The sequence below is a fragment of the Eptatretus burgeri genome, chromosome 4 (genome assembly GCF_056783735.1).
Source record: "Eptatretus burgeri isolate ZD-2024b chromosome 4, Ebu_testis_v1, whole genome shotgun sequence".
In the NCBI taxonomy this organism is placed as follows: Eukaryota; Metazoa; Chordata; class Myxini; order Myxiniformes; family Myxinidae; genus Eptatretus; species Eptatretus burgeri.
The window spans coordinates 43,094,694-43,111,152 of NC_140964.1; the positions used below are offsets into that span (position 1 = coordinate 43,094,694).

Genomic DNA, 16,459 nt, shown 5'->3' on the forward strand with positions numbered 1-16,459 from the left:
AAAAATTATCTCAAACTTGGCAAGCTTTTTAAATTCTGTTTGCGGGAATCAAACAGGGCGTTAGCAGAGATGAAATACCGCACATACGATACAACACTATGACGTCATATCAATTTTTATGTCGTCATTCCTATTTTTTGTTTCACAACCCAGAGTTTTCATCGGATCTTCGTGAAACTTGCCATGTAAATGCAGAAAGCCCACACGCAGGCAGTAACCATCTCCGATTTTGGAAATTCTTCCGAGAAAAAAAGTTGATGTCATAATGTCACCCCTTATGGAAATCGCCGATACCATTATCTCCGAAACGAGGCAAGCTGTTTGAATTTTGTTTGCGGGAATCAAGCCGGGCATTCGCACAGATAATTTATCGCAAACCTGATACATCACAATGACGTCATATTCGTTTTTATGATGTCATCATGAAGAGAACGAGGATCTTCGCTCATTTGAGCTTGTTTGTTTCACAGCCTACAGTTTTCATCAAAACTTCCTGAAACTTGGCAGATATATGTAAAAATACCCTGCGCAGACAGTAACCATCTCTGATTTTGAAAATTCCTCCGAGAAAAAAACGTTATATCAAAATGTCTCCGCTAATGGAAATTGCCTAAAAAATTATCTCAAACTCGGCAACTTTTTAAATTCTGTTTGCGGGAATCAAACAGGGCATTAGCAGAGATGAAATACCGCACATACGATACATCACTATGACGTCATATCAATTTTTATGTCGTCATTCCTATTTTTTGTTTCACAACCCAGAGTTTTCATCGGATCTTCGTGAAACTTGCCATGTAAATGCAGAAAGCCCACACGCAGGCAGTAACCATCTCTGATTTTGGAAATTCTTCCGAGAAAAAAAGTTGATGTCATAATGTCACCCCTTATTGAAATCACCGATACCATTATCTCCGAAACGAGGCAAGCTGTTTGAATTTTGTTTGCGGGAATCAAGCCGGGCATTCGCACAGATAATTTATCACAAACCTGATACATCACAATGACGTCATATTCGTTTTCATGATGTCATCATTAAGAGAATGAGGATCTTCGCTCATTTGAGCTTGTTTGTTTCACAGCCTACAGTTTTCATCAAAACTTCCTGAAACTTGGCAGATATATGTAAAAATACCCTGCGCAGACAGTAACCATCTCCGATTTTGAAAATTCCTCCGAGAAAAAAAAGTTATGACGTCAAAATATCTCCGCTGATGGAAATTGCCTAAAAAATTATCTCCAAAACGAGGCAAGCTTTTTGAATTCTGTTTGAGGGAATCGAACAGGGCATGAGCAGAGATGAATTACCGCACATATGATGCATCACTATGACGTCATATCAATTTTTATGACGTTATTCCTATTTTTTGACATTTTTGTTTCACAACCCAGAGTTTTCATCGGATCTTCGTCAAACTTGCCATGTATTTGCAGAAAGCCCACGCGCAGGCAGTGACCATCTCCGATTTTGGAAATTCTTCCGAGAAAAAAAGTAGACGTCATAATATCGCCGCTAATGGAAATCGTCTATTCCATTATCTCCGAAACTCGGCAAGCTGCTTGAATTTTGTTTGTGGGAATCAAGCCAGGCATTAGCACAGATAATTTATCGCAAACCTGATACATCACAATGACGTCATATTCGTTTTTACGAAGTCATCATGAAGAGTACGAGGATCTTCGCTCATTTGAGCTTGTTTTAAAAAAAAAAAAATTCTGTAAAACTGATGAATGATCTTCGATCGAGTTGGGTTTGGGTTTGGGATATGAAGATTTGGGTTAGGGTTTGGGTTAGGGTTTGGGTTTGGGTTTTAAGTGTGAAGGTTAAGGTTGTGGTTTGGGTTTTCATGTGAGGGTTGGGGTTGGTTTTGGGTTGTAAGGGTTTGGTTTTTCATGTGAAGATAGTGTTTGGGTTTGGGGTGTGAGGGTTTAAAAAAACAAAACATTTTTGTTCCTTGTCGAGGCTCGTATGAGAGTGAGCACACAACACACAGCAAGGGGGGGGGGCATGAGAAAAGAGGAGTGGGAAGGACAAAACAGTGGGGAACAGAGACATTAGGGGATCAGTGGAAGGGAGAGGAATGGGGCGGGGAACATGGGGAATACAAGATGGACATTACAGGGACTTTCAGGAAAGAAAGCAGGGAATTTGAAGGAGGTGGGCTTGGGTGGATTATCGGGGGTAGAAAATATCGAGGATTTGGATGGGGGATGAAAAGAGGTGGTGGTGAAGAGCTGTTTTGAAGGCCTGGAGGGAAGAATGGGATTGAACAGAGTGAAGGAGTTTATTTCAAAGGTGAGAAAAAAAATAGGAATGAAAGAGTGAAGGTGAGCAGTGATTAGTGATTTTGGTGGTTTTACCAGAAGGGAGTTGATGGCGGACCTTGAGCGCCCTGCGGAAATGTGGTGGGGACAAATCACAGCGAGAGCAGGGGAGCGAGGCTGGAGAGGAGACGGTAGAAGACAGAAAGACCACAGACCAGCCTGCGGTGAGAGACTGAGAGGCCCAAAGACTCGGCCTCATCGCGGGAGATGCCAATGATCTGAAATGTCTTGGTTTCCACAGCGTAAACCCGAGATATGTGGGAAGCAGGAGCACGAGCCCACAGGGGAGAGCAGTACTCCATCAGACTGTGGAAGAAAGCTTTGTTGGTGGTCAGGAGATCAGGTGGGCCAAGGAAGGACTTTGCATGACGGAGGATTCCCAGTCGACGACTGGCTTTGGGGGCGAGGTTTGAAATGTGGCTTCCCAGGAAAGGTCATGGCAGATAGTGAGATCCAGAAGCTTGAAAGAAAGGACTTCTTCCAGAGGAATGGTGAGAAAGTGGATTGGGGTTTTTTTTTTGAAACGGTCCTTCAAGAGAGATGTAGTGAGAGTGTGTGATTTGCCCGGGTTGAAAGACATGTTCCACGTGTTGGACCAGTTTGTGATTTGACCCAAATCTGCTGTGAGCGAAGAAGCTGATGCATGCTGGTATGAGGGATGACAGATGGTACGGCAGAGGGCGGAGTCATCAGCAAAGAGACAAAGAGGATTTTCCAGAGAGTCAGTGAGATCGTTGATGAAAACCAGAAAAATAACAGGGCCCAGAACGCTACCTTGAGGAGCTCCAGCCTGGACAGGAAGAGGGGATGAAAGAATTCCATTTCAAGCCACACGATGACTGTGATAGGAGAGGAAGTCTGCGAGCCATGAGTGCAGACAGCCTTGGATACCATAGGAAGAGAGTTTGGTGAGCAGGGCAGGGTGCCAGACCGTGTCAAACACACACGATATGTCTGGGGATATGGTTCTGATTTCATGTCTAGCATTGAGGACCTCCATCCATTGTTGGGAGAGCAGAAGCAGCATATCCAGGGTTGGGTGACCTGGTCTGAAATCAAATTGAAGATCAGAAATCAAGCCATTGGAGAAGAGGAAGGATTTCATGTCTGAAGCGATGATTGATTCCATAACCTTGCTGATGATTGGCAGAAGGCTGATTGGTCTGTAGTTGCAGGGATCTGTTTTTGCACATTTTTTATGCAGGGCAGGAATGTTTACTGATTTCCAAGCAGAGGGCAGATGACGTTGGGTAAATGAGAGGGTGAATAAAACAGAGAGAGGGTGAGAAAGAGCAGAAGAGCAGGTTTTTAGGACACGTGGGCTGATGTTGTCTGGACTGGTTGCAAAATCTGAGTTGAGGTTTGACAGCAAGCTCTCCACCTTGTCAGGAGAAAAGGACACAGAGTCCAGGGACAGTTGGGTGTGACTGGGTGAAGGGGGTAGAGAAAGCGATGGGTTTTGGACACAAGATTTAGCTGCAAACACCGTGTTTAGGCATTCAGTCTTTTCACGTGCGGTGTCAGCAACGCGGCCATGAGAGGTAAGGGAGGGGATAGAGGGGGAACATACACCAGAAACAGATTTGATTAGAAGCCACCAGGGTTTTTGAGGAGGGAGAGAGGTTTGAAAGTTCAGACTTGAGCTTGGAAAGATAATGGTTTCTGGCTCTTGTGAGGGTAGATACACACTTGTTCCAAGCTTTATGGAAGGAACTGAGATTACCCTCAGTAGGGTTTGCTTTCCATGAGACAAATGCAAGTTGTTTCAGGGCAACTGCCTCGCCACAAGCTTTGAAACAGTGAACCAAGTGTGGGAGGAAGTGTCGGACAACTGAAGACGAGAGGTGATAAATCTGTGCATGAGGGAGAGCAAGTATCTTTGAAGTAATTCCCAGGATGAGTTCATGTTGGAGAAAGTAGCGATAGGAGACCAGTCTTTCAGTTTGATGGCTGCTTGGAGACCCTGCCAGTCAGCTTGAATGAAATGCCAGACTCGACGGTGTTGAGGTGGTTCTCTGATAATAGCCAGAGAGATGTCCACTTTGACAAGGACATGGTCAGAAGAACCGATTGAGAAATTTAGAAAGAAAGGATTGAGGATTTTAGAAATCTCATCCAAGTTGTTGACCTTTGGCTTGCCCTGACCTTTTGGTTCATGGTGACTTCAAAAATAATTCACAGTTTGAATTCAGTGACCTGAAATATATATCTTCTTCAAGCTTCAAGTCAATCAGATGAAAATTGAGGATTTTAGAAATACCAACTTCGTACTTGACCTTGGGCCTATACTGACTTTTTGGTCCATGTTGCTCTCAAAAATCATTGGTTGATTGAATTAATTCACCTGAAATATAAAGCCTCTTCAAATTTTAAGTCGATCAGATGAAAATTGAGGATTTTATAAATCTCACCAAAGTTGTTGACCTTTACCCTATGTTGACCTTATGACTTTTTGACCTCAAAAACAATAGGCTTCATCCTAATGACAAACTCTACCAAGTGGTGAAGCTTCGTGAAGATCGGCTTAAAATTGTGACCTATTTGCGATAAACAAACAAACAGACAGAATAACAAAATTGACGAACCAATTTACTTGAAAAATCTTCGATTTTGCACGTAACAAACAAACAGACAGAAAGAGGTGAAAACAACCTCCTTCGCCTTTGGTTGCGCGGTAAATGAAAGAAATGAAACGGTTGCAAGTCCAGCATGACCCATGATGGTTACGCCAAGGTCACATTTGCCACGGCGGCCGTGGGGTCTTCAAAATCTACGGCCACCAGCAATTATATGGTGGCTGCAGTATTTCCACGGTCACACAATGTCGCAGTCACGTATGTTTTTATTTTTCGCGGAGCCGCACGGCGTATTTGGAAATTGTGGAGACCGAAAACGTGGGGTTGCCATACGGTCTTTGATTTGATGTCGCACGGTGACCTTAAGGGGGCCCTGCGGTGGCCATTAAATTTTCAAGGCAGACGCAAGGTAGCCTCAAGGTGCCCGCAAGGCGACCTCTGGGGAGCCCTAAGGCGAACGTGCGGCCAGACGGACGGAAACGAATGGGTAAATTTTTTTTTTTTTACCAGTTTTTTTTTTGGTTTGTCGAATTGCGAACGTAGAAATGAAAAAAGTTATAACTCCGCATTATAATTCCACGGCCTGTAAACTCGTATAAACTGTAAACTTTACGGCCTGTAAACTGTAAACCTGTATAATTACATAGGCGACCCCTATGGCCTGTAAAAGATAGGCAAACGGCATAGGGCCACCCTGAGGCCACCGCAGAAACTCTGCAGCCGCCGCACGTTTCTGTCAATTGAGAGGGCGTACGGCCGCCGTATCCTCGCCGTTGAGCAAATATGACTTAGGCATAAGAAAACTTCCTGCTCGGTGAGATACTCAATCTTCGAACGAAGATTTTGAGAGACACTCAGTTTCGTGTGATAACAGCAAAGAAAATGTTAAATACTCATACATCAATACGTGTGTGTGTGTTCTCCATAACTCGAAAATAATAAAACCTGGCATCATGAAACTGTGCAGGCATAACAAATTGAACTCCAAGGAAGTGCTAGAGTGAAAATTGGTTATTTCAGTTCATTTAAACACCCCTTTTGAAGATAGTTAATAAATGGCCGTTTAAAATTATATCCTTCATCAGGCGATCCTCGGCCACCTCACTCTCTGGGGTATAAAGACGTTTCCTGGGAAACCTCGCTGGGGTCTGAAGCCGCCATGTTTTTCGGCCTGCTCAACCATGCCCTGACTTGGAACAGCCTGCAACGATTTCTTTACGATAAAGATTTTTCTTTCACTTTTCTCACTCATATTATCGAATACCTGTTCATCACAGGTACGAATCACCGTGTACATCGCTTTTGTAAGTACTCCAGTTTTCACATTTGCAGCTTGGAGTGATTTCATGCATTATATGATACAAATTCCACGATCTACTCTCACAGCCTAATTAAAGTAGATCATCAAAATATTATTTCGGTTTTGAGGATCCGACATTGTCCGTACTTTATTGGTGTTGAAATCTGTTGTGAAATCTGATAATTTAAAGAAATAAAGTCTTATAACGAAGCCGATATACCTATTTACTTTGTGCAAGCAAGGCGATGTTCCCTCCTCAAGCGATACACAGGAAAATGTGAAATTTCCAAATCATTAAACTTATCTTTTTCTCCTGTTTGGAGAATTATATTGTTGGAACAAAAAGTACAGGGACGTGGCAAAATTAACCAGTTTCATTGAGCTTTATGATTCAATACATTCACTGCTCGACCTCACGCCTTGTTCCACACAGGGGCTGCGTATCTATTGCGTCTGACAGATCTGTGTCGAAATTTTCAGAGATTTTGCGAGATGCTCTGCAGGGAATCTAAGCAAATCTGGTGAAAAATGGATGTTTAAAAAAAGTTATGACGTTTGCGTGGACCTCGAACAGATGAAACCACGTGACGCATACACAGATGAGCAGGCAGATGGTGGATTATCTGCAATGTTTATTTCACGGGCGATTGAACTTTGCGATGTCGCCAGGGTTTGTTCTTCATTAAGCGCAACTTTTTTGTGGAGAAAGTCATTAATTGAATGAATTCGTTCTATTTCATTAACTGCTGTGCGCGCAGTGAAGACCGGCTTTAAAGTTAAAGATATCCTGTATGATATGCAGCAACCACTTGGTCAACCGTTCCTTATCAACCATTTCATTGGATTGCATGCATGAGCAATTAAACCACATATTGATCGCCTTCCAGTCGATGGCAGTCCTGTGCTATGTCCTTCTGATTGAATCGTTCATTCATTGAGGAAGCTTTTGCCTGCCACCTCATTCAGAGCGAGTGGTTCATGCTGTCCTGCCCTGAGCTCGTGGTTCGTGCTCCGTCACCCTGAGCGAGTGGTTTGTGCTCCGTCACCCTGAGCTCGTGGTTCGTGCTCCGTCACCCTGAGCGAGTGGTTTGTGCTCTGACGCCCTGAACATGTGGTTCCTGCTCTGACACCCTCAGTGAGTGGTTCGTGCCCCGTCACCCTGAGCGAGTTGTGAAATAACACCCGATTTCCGAGCTGGTTTCCATATAAACCAGCTTTCTAAGTTACCGAGCAAAAGTTCTAAGTTTTTTTCCACATGCAACACGCAGCTGTGTCTGAAGATTAATGTTTGTGAACATATCCCTGAAACATCTATATAAAGTTAATATAAACGCAACATTGTTTTTCGGTGAAAGCTTCTCGATGTTTTTGTGATGTTGCCAAAATCATCTGCGCGCGCGTGTTTGTGTGTGTGTGTGTGTGTGTGTGTGTGTGTGTGTGTGTGTGTGTGTGTGTGTGTGTGTGTGTGTGTGTGTGTGTGTGTGTGTGTGTGTGTGTGTGTGTGTGTGTGTGTGTGTGTGTGTGTGTGTGTGTGTGTGTGTGTGTGTGTGTGTGTGTGTGACCGTTGTTTCTCGACAACCGCTGGTCCGATCTAATTGAAACTTGCCAGATATATTGCTGCGGCCCTGAGGATGTGCCTTTTCAAGGTTTGATATTAATCGGACAAGTGCTTCCCAAGTTATGCCCATTTATTTCCCAAACCAATGACAATACGCGTTGTTGCGTGGGCGTGGCCGATGGGGAAGGGAAGCTCAGCCGCGTTCCCCATTACGGGTTACAACGTACGGGCTTCTGGAGAGTGATGACTTCGTGTATTCTAATAATTTCTCGATTTATGCGCATTTATAGATAAACACAATGCCCCAAGTTATGATCGTTTTCATATTAGACGGTGCATAAATTTCGGTGACATCAGAGTGCTGGTATGCTCCGAAGCAGGAAGTAAATTATTTTTTTCACGTTTTTCTTTGTCCTCTTCTCTTTGTGTTTTTCCTTGCGTTAAAAGGCAAAATACATTGGCGCTAATTGAATAATTGGCCATTCGAACTAAATTGCGAATAATCGTAACTGCCATATGTGAACTTCCTGACAGTGAGGACTCACTTCCGGATCGTGACGATTACTGTGTTCTTTCTCGATTCTTTCTTTCTCGATTTCTGTACTTTCTTAAACACAATGCCCCAATCCAGTCATCGTTTACGAGAGCGAAGGAGCGGCCTGTGTCGTTGTTTCTGGCACGCGGTTTGAAAGGTTTTTGTTTTGTTTTGTTTGCACCTACGGGCATTCACGAGTTATTTCAAAGCCTTTCACTTTAAACCTGCTTTATTTTGGTTTTTATTTTGCTTGCCTTTCCTTATTTTGTTTAGTTCGCGCCCTCTTTCCCCAATTTCGGGAAAGTTGGAGTGTATTTTTAACTTCCTCTTCCTCAGTGAGGAAGACGACGAGCGTCGCGTCTTGGTTGCAACATGGCGGCGGCTCGCTCGCAGCACGATGCTGTTTTCGAGGTACTTACTCGTAAAAACGCTCTAATTTGTGTCCCCCCCCCCCCCGAGGGGGTTCTTACTGAGGAGATTGTTTTGGCAGTTGGAGACGTTGTCGGCATTGAGCATGTCCATGCTGCGTCACGCATGAATCAGAAGGTCGTGGTGTTCATCTCCGTTGTTCGTCTTGTTCACGACGTCGTGAGTTCCGGGTTTACCACACACAGTGGTCACTTTGTTATGGCCTCCCCGATGGATGTCCCGGCAATGAAAATAATCGTCTCGAACGTTCCTCCTTTCGTGTCGAATCAACAACTTGTCTCTGTGTTGTCTCGTTTCGGGAAAATTGTGTCAAAGATCTCGATGATCCCCCTCGGGTGCCGCCATGACAAGGCAAAGCACGTGATGAGCTTTCGGCGGCAACTTTACATGGTGCTGCCGGACCGTGGGGAGGTCACGAGTTTATAGGTTTCGTTGAAGATTAAAATTGATAATCATGATTACCAAGTGTATGCTTCATCAGCGACTTTAACATGTTTTCTTTGTGGAGCCTTTGGCCATTTAAAAATATTTTGTCCGAAAGCTTCTTGTTCGAAGTGTGGGGAATCGGTACATGTTGATGTTGATGGTGAAATGGTAAACGACCCACAACCTCGTCTGGTGGAGGAGGTGATGCCCAGTGAACCCAACGTTCCCGCTCATCCTGTTCCCTTACATAGTGAGGACAGTAAGGATGATTTTGTCACCGTGTCAAAAAAACGTAGATCGTCTGCTCCTCGTGACCCCACGAGCTCTCCCAAGGTAGTCGTGCTGGATACGGTTGTTCCGGCAACTGAGGAACCTCATCGGAATGAAAAAAAAAAAAGGATGGAATGGTTTCCGATAACGAGAATGTATTTCAAAGTGTACAGTGTGGTCCGGGTCCTTCAGATATCGGTGAAGTGTCTCTTGGTGTTGCTGAACCGTGTGTAGATTGTCGGGAAGTATCAGCGCTCGGATTTCCTGAGACAGACTGAAATAATGTTGCAGCTCCATGCGATGTTGCCACCCCAACAAATGATCAACATTCAGTTTGTGAGGCCTCGGTAGAGGTGCCCGATGTAGTTGTATAAGATGGTGGATTCGAGGCCCCATCTCCTGTTCATGAAAGTGTTAAACAGGACTCAAATTCCACCGTGCAACACTCGGTACCCCTCTTCGACGTGTTTTTAAAGGTGCAGGGTGATACTTACGAACCTCGTGAAAGGTTATCTGGGCTGTCTGCTTCAGATGATGATGACATGGAGGTGACTGATCTGTCACAGTCATCATCTGATCATTTACAGATATCTCCGCAGGTTATTGTATCCTTTCTGAATGGGACGTTTAGGCAGCGGAATGTCATCATTCATCAACACTTTCCTGACTTCCTTTCCTTCATGCAGACTGTAAAGTGTATAATTAGGATCTCCAAAGATTTTGAAATAACGAAACCACAAATTCACAGACTGAGGAAGTTTATTACAAAAGCAGGTTTAGAATGTTCTCAACAGCTGCCAAACCCCCCTGATACGAAATGAAAAGGAAGTGATTTTTGGTGCGAACCATTTGCGTTGGATCCAAGTTAAAAACTTGTTGCTTCGGAAACATGTGGATGTCTGTTTGTTGCAAGAAACGCACATAACAGAGACTTCACAGTCTGACTGGCTCTGCCTTAACAAGGGGCTTTGTTTCTTCAGTAATTTGTCTTCTGTCTCAGCGGGTGTTGCCTTTATGCTTCGTCCAGGTTTTGTTCCTGACTCGTATCGTTTCCTTGAAATAGTTAAAGGACACTTGGCATCATTGGAGTTCATGTATCAAGGATTTAACCTCACCTTACTTTATATCTATGCTCCTCGTGAAAGCGGGGTTCGTAAATTTTTTTTTTTTTTGTTTTGTTACACATCTGGCTTATGACTTCCATACTTTTGTCTTTGATCACTGTATTTGTATCGGAGGAGATTTCAATTGCACGTTTGAACCTAATTTAGATAGGAATACACCAGAACCACATCCTGAATCTCATAAACACCTATCTTGTTGTTTTTCATCACTTGGTCCACTCGATGCTTGGCGCATGCAGCACCGTACAGCATCTCGGTGTACATTGTGCCGGTGTGCTAATGGGCTGAAAACACTTGCAAGGCTGGATAGATGGTACATTAACTCTGCTTTTAGATTTGTCCTCATGTCTTGTAACATCTTTCCTTCCATTTTCTCTGATCATCACTTGGTAGTGCTTGGTTTATCCTCTTCTGAGTTACCGCAAAAAAGTGTGTATTGGACCTTGAATACCAGCCTGTTGGAGGATTGTATTTTTACTGATGCTTTTCGTAGGTTTTGGGAAAAACTTATCCAAAGCAAACCTTCCTATGCTTCTCTCCAGTTGTGGTGGGACAACGCGAAAGCTCGAATTCGTGTTTTCTGTCGATGTTATCGGTCCTTTTCTACGAGCAAGAGTAAAATTGCTGTTTCACTCCTGGAAACTGAGATTTTGCAGTTGGAGGAAGACTTGGCGAAAGCTCAAAATGACAGAAAGCTTCGTCTATTATTAGAAAAAAGAGCTTATCTCAGAGAATTTATTCATGAAAAAGTCATGGGGATGTCAGTTCGACTCAGAATCCAAAATGTGAAGTTTTCTGACACCCCGAATACAAGGTTTTTCCAGTTAGAAAGGGTTAAGAAATCCCAAAGACAGATTTTCTCCTTGTTGGATGCTCAAGGCACTATAATACATAATGAAAGTGATGTTAGAAAACTTGTCAAAAATTATTTTTCTGATTTATTTGCGAAGGAATCTGTGTTTAAAGATCTGTGTTAATCTATGTTTAAAAAAGCGACGATTTCCGTCAAATCAAGAACTGGCGCCCCATCCCATTCCTATGTTCTGACTACAAACTATTTTCCAAATTGTTGGCCAATCGGCTAAAACTTGTCGGCGGGACTCTCGTTTATCATGACCAGAGCGACTGTGTTCCAGGGAGATCAATCTCTGACAACATCTTTAAAGTAAGAGATTTGATTGATTGTGGTCTTAAGGAGGAAGGGGGGTTGGTTTGATTTTCCTTGATGTCAAAAAGACTTTTGATAGCATTGATCACTTTTATATGTTTCATGTGTTGCAAAAGTTTGGTCTGGGTGAAAGGTTCATGAGTTTTTTGTGAAGTTGTTATACAACAATATATCTAGTTTGTGTAAGGTAAACGATGGTCTCTGCTCTCCCATTCAGGTTCAGAGGGGTGTTCGGCAAGGCTGTCCATTGTCAGGTTTACTGTTTAGCCTTTCTCTTGAGCCATAACTAATTAATCTTTGGAACTCTCTTTCTGGCTTTGTACCGTCTCCAGAAGAACACTCTATCGTTGTCTGCATATGCTGTTGATTCCTGTATAGTAATTAAAATGATCAGGATCAAACCACTCTTCTTGGATCTTTACACAAGTTTCATCTTGCTTCACATTTGCAGTGTAATTGGCAAAAGAGTCAAGCTCTGTGGGTGTCCTCAGCTCAATGTACATTCGGTGGGCTTCCCTTAGTGCCACCTCAGTCTCTTCCAAAAGATCTAAAGTGGACGAGAGAGGGGGTGAAATACTTAGGTGTTTATCTTGGCCCTCACCAGTACTCCCTTATTAACTGGGAAGGAGTGGTAGATCACGTAACCAAACGTCTCAACAAATGGAAAAGGTTCCTTCCGCAAATGTCTTTCAGAGGTCGTATACTAATTATTAATACTTTTGCAACCTCTGTCTTGTGGCACAAATTCATCTGTTTACTGCCACCACACAGCTTGCTTAAAGAGATTCAACAGATACTGGTTAATTTTTTTCTGGAATGGTTATCATTGGTTGTGGTCAGATTTACTCTGTCACCCCTTGTCTGATGGTGGCCAAGGGCTCATTGACGTAAAGTGTCGTCTGATGGCCTTTCGGCTAAAGTCCATACAACGAGCCATCAATGTGGAAAAACGGCCCTGCCGCCCCGAAGTACAACGGATATTGAGACAAGCTGGATTGCTCGGCTGCGGCCTTGAGTTGTTCCTAATTGAGTCAAAAAAGATTGACACGTCTCACCTTCCTCTGTTTTACCAGAGTCTGTTGAATGCTTGGCAAGCAGTTGTGGTGACCCGCCAGAGGGATTTATATGACATCAAAATGTTTGTGGGAGAACCTCTATTCCTCAACCCACTCTTTCCCAATGTTCCCAAAACCCATTGCTTTTTACAAAGCTTCATTTCAGCTGGTATCAAAAATGTTTGGCATCTTCGCGACACATCCAATTGTTGCTGGAAGTCTGTTAAAGAAATTGCTGAAATCACTGGCACCAGGTCGTTTAGAGCTGTCGGTAAAGTAGTTGTCGATGTCATCCGTACATCCTTTAAACTTGGGTTGCAGTGGAGTTCGGAGGTCCAATGGACACCCCATAAGCCTTCACTTCTGAGCTAACTTGTCCAATTCGCTGGGGTTACTCCATCTCCAGTCAGTATTGCTTCCTGTCTATTTGGTAATCTTGACAGTCAATCAATTTATCATTTTTGTCTTTCTGTTATTATTATAAATACTTCTGAAGTTGGAGTACTGAGATGGAAAACGCTTTTGACATATGCCACCCCTTCTGAACCTGCATGCGAATCGATGTATTGCACACCAATAACAAAAAGGTCAGGTGACTTTCAATGGAGACTTGCTCACTGGTCACTGCCAACAAACACCTTTGTCAACTGAATTGATGTTGCTGTCTCAGTGCTTTGTCCCTTTTGTAACATCACTGAAGATTTGTCCCATGGATATATTGATTGTGTACGATTGTGCCCCCTTTTTCTTTTATTGAACAATATATTTCATCGGGTAAATGTCCGCTTTTCACTCCGGTTATTTATTTTTGGCCTCAGAGTCAATTCCGGCACTGAAAAGTTGTTAATGTTTTTGAACTATGTTCTATCGGAGGCAAAGTTAGCAATCTACCTGTCGAGGAAAGCCAAAATGAAAGGCAAACCTTTTGAGCAATGTCACGTGATTTTGCATTTCCAATCCCTGGTTTCAACTCGTTTGAAACTTGAATTTAATTATTCCAGAAATAATGAAAATATGAATACCTTTGTTGAAACTTGGTGTGTTGGTAAAGGCGCTGTCACACCTTGACGATTTAGCCAGCAATGGCAACGTATAAAAGTGTATGCAAAACGTTGGCGTACGCTGAAATTTTGATGCTTTTTTTTTTAAGTTTTGGTTGTATTCATAACGTGTTGGTCATATGCATAACATATTAATAACGGGCACAGAACGTTTCATTGTCTGATAGATAACTTGTACCAACGAATGCTTCGCCTGTTGTCGGCGTTCACAACCTCTGCCCAACGATAGTTTAACTTGGGCAGAGCGCGCTGCACGTATCGCTGGGAATAAGTTGTAGGCACGATATGCGATCGTTGACACATGTCGACACAAGTTCCTTGCAAGTTACTCATAAGTCGAAACGCGTCGAGGTAATGTTTAGCATAACCGAAACTTTTTTTTCTCTTTGGCTCCGTGAAGGCACGTGACGAAATATCTGAAGTTGTTTTTTTATTTTTTTTTAGTTTATCACGAATTTTAAAACATTCGGACATTTGCTTTTAAGTTTGGACGTCGACGTGATAATATCCTCAAACAGAAAATATTCACAGAGGAGGAACTAAGAAAATATTCTAAGAATAAGACATGAGCAAACTGAAGAGGCAATCGGACGTGACGTAACAGCACGTGACGTAACAGCACGTGACGAAAAATCGGAAATTATTGTTGTTTTTGTTTTTTTTTTTAAACGATGCCAATACGCCATTATACGGGAGCTGTAAATTAGAAACACGTTCAGTAAGTTCTGTGGTCGTCTGGAAGACGTCAATCAAATACATCTCCATACATCAATATGCGCTGGAGGTATGTTACACATAGGTTCAAAGCACGTTACTCATAGGTTAGAAATAAGTTTTGGGTACGTTAAGCATTACCTCGACGTATTTGGACTTATGAGTAACTGACAAGTGACGTGCCTCGACGTGTGTCAACGATCGCATAATGTGCTTCGACGTGTGTGCAACGATCGTGTAACGTGCCCACAACACGTTACTCAGAGGTTAGAAATAAGTTTCGGGTACGCTAAACATTACCTCGACGTGTTTCGACTTATGAGTAACTTACAAGTAACGTGTGTCGACGTGTGTCAACGATCGCATAACTTGCCTACAACTTATGGTCAGCGTAGCGGAACGTGAGAGTCATACGCTTGCATACGTTGTAAAATTTCAAGCATGCTAAAATTTGAGGACAACCGCAAAGTACAACGTTTAAAGCCAGCGTACTACGATGTTTGGCAGTGTTTTTCAGCGTGTTCTTAACGTATACAAAACTTACCCATAACGTATTCGATGTGTGCCAGCGTTTTTCGACAAATTTTTCATAAGTCGGCATACGCTAAATCGTCAAGGTGTGACAGCGCCTCAAGATGTGCAATGTAAAGGAAAATGTATTAGAAATTTACGTGTCGTGTTTTCTTTCCTTGTGCCCTTGGAATTTTCTTTGTTTTGAATTGCTTATTTTGGTGTTTCTTTGACTTTGCTGATTTTCTCTTTGAAACCTGTTTTTGTTTTATCTCCTTTGGTTTTTTGTATTTTTATAATAAAAGGAGTCAAAAGTCTCTGTCTCTCTCTGTCTCTCTCTGTCTCTCTGTCTCTTTCTGTCTCTCTCTGTCTCTGTCTGTCTCTGTCTCCGGACGTGTCCAGGGGGTGTTTGTCTCCGGACGTGTCCAGGGGGTGTTTGTCTCCGGACGTGTCCAGGGGGTGTTTGTCTCCGTTCGTGTCCAAGCAGTGTTTGTCTCTATCAGCTGAGCTCCAGAAACGTCTGGAGTTTTTCCCTGGACGCTTCTGGGTGGTAATCATTGCTCCACCGCACGTCTGCCTTCCTTTCCACTCACCCCACACTGTCTTCCCTTCCCCATCACTCCCCGCTCCTCCTCCCTCCTCGCTCCCCTCACTCCTTGCTCCCCCTCCCTCCTCACTCTCACTCTCTCACTCTCACTCTCACTCTCACTCTCACTCTCTCTTTCACTCTTTCTCTCTCTCCCTCTTCCCCCCTATTTTTCTCCCTCCCCCTTAAGTATTCCCATCAGTGAAATGATGGGTGGTATTTACTTGAACTCCAATATAACGGAAACCACAATTTTAACTTCAACAGCTCGATTTCTAAACTCATTCCTTATGCTGGCCTCACCCCTTTAATTGCCCCATCCACACCCTTTTTGAGTTTTCCCTTACAAACCCCACGAGACATAAACATTTGTTCTTAAACTCTTTTAATAGAGAGGTTTTATTGTGCAGAAATTAAAAAATAAAGTTAATCAGTTGAGACATTTGAAGGACATTACCATAAAACAGACGAAAGAAAACCACAAGGCTTTTCGTTGTGCTCTCTTCAGGTGAAATTCGCACGAACTGAATGAGGTAAGGAAGAAGAACAGTCGAATAGACACCTATCAACAGTCAATTCCGATTGGACGTTCTCTCTTGATGCGTCATCACCTCCCAACGGTCGAGGTGAGAGAAGCCTGTTCAGTGTTCAGCTCTCCAGTTCATCCATGGGCCATGGGGTTTATCGGTATCGAATTGGTGGCAATTGTTTATGATGTTTTTCAGTTGGGTACATGTCTCGGGCATCATTTAAGCCTGGGTTGCCCTCGCAATATGGTTGCTTAATCGTGGTTTCCCTCAATAGTCTGTTTTTTAGGTTGTT

The 16,459-nt window shown here is 43.1% G+C and overlaps 1 protein-coding gene across 10 annotated transcripts in view; it reads left to right on the top strand.

The window, feature by feature from the left end:
* The window catches only part of LOC147027911 (uncharacterized), a 94,722-nt gene that overhangs the window by 32,861 nt on the left and 45,402 nt on the right, over positions 1-16,459 (top strand). For 9 of the 10 annotated variants that reach the window (XM_085877710.1, XM_085877709.1, XM_085877712.1 and 6 more), the window contains exons 1-2: positions 8,291-8,451; positions 8,631-8,705. The exons of the other annotated variant lie outside the window; for it this stretch is intronic. The gene's annotated coding sequence lies outside the window, so the exon portion shown is untranslated. Of the gene's footprint in view, positions 1-8,290; positions 8,452-8,630; positions 8,706-16,459 lie in introns of those variants that run through there. 10 annotated transcript variants of the gene reach the window in all.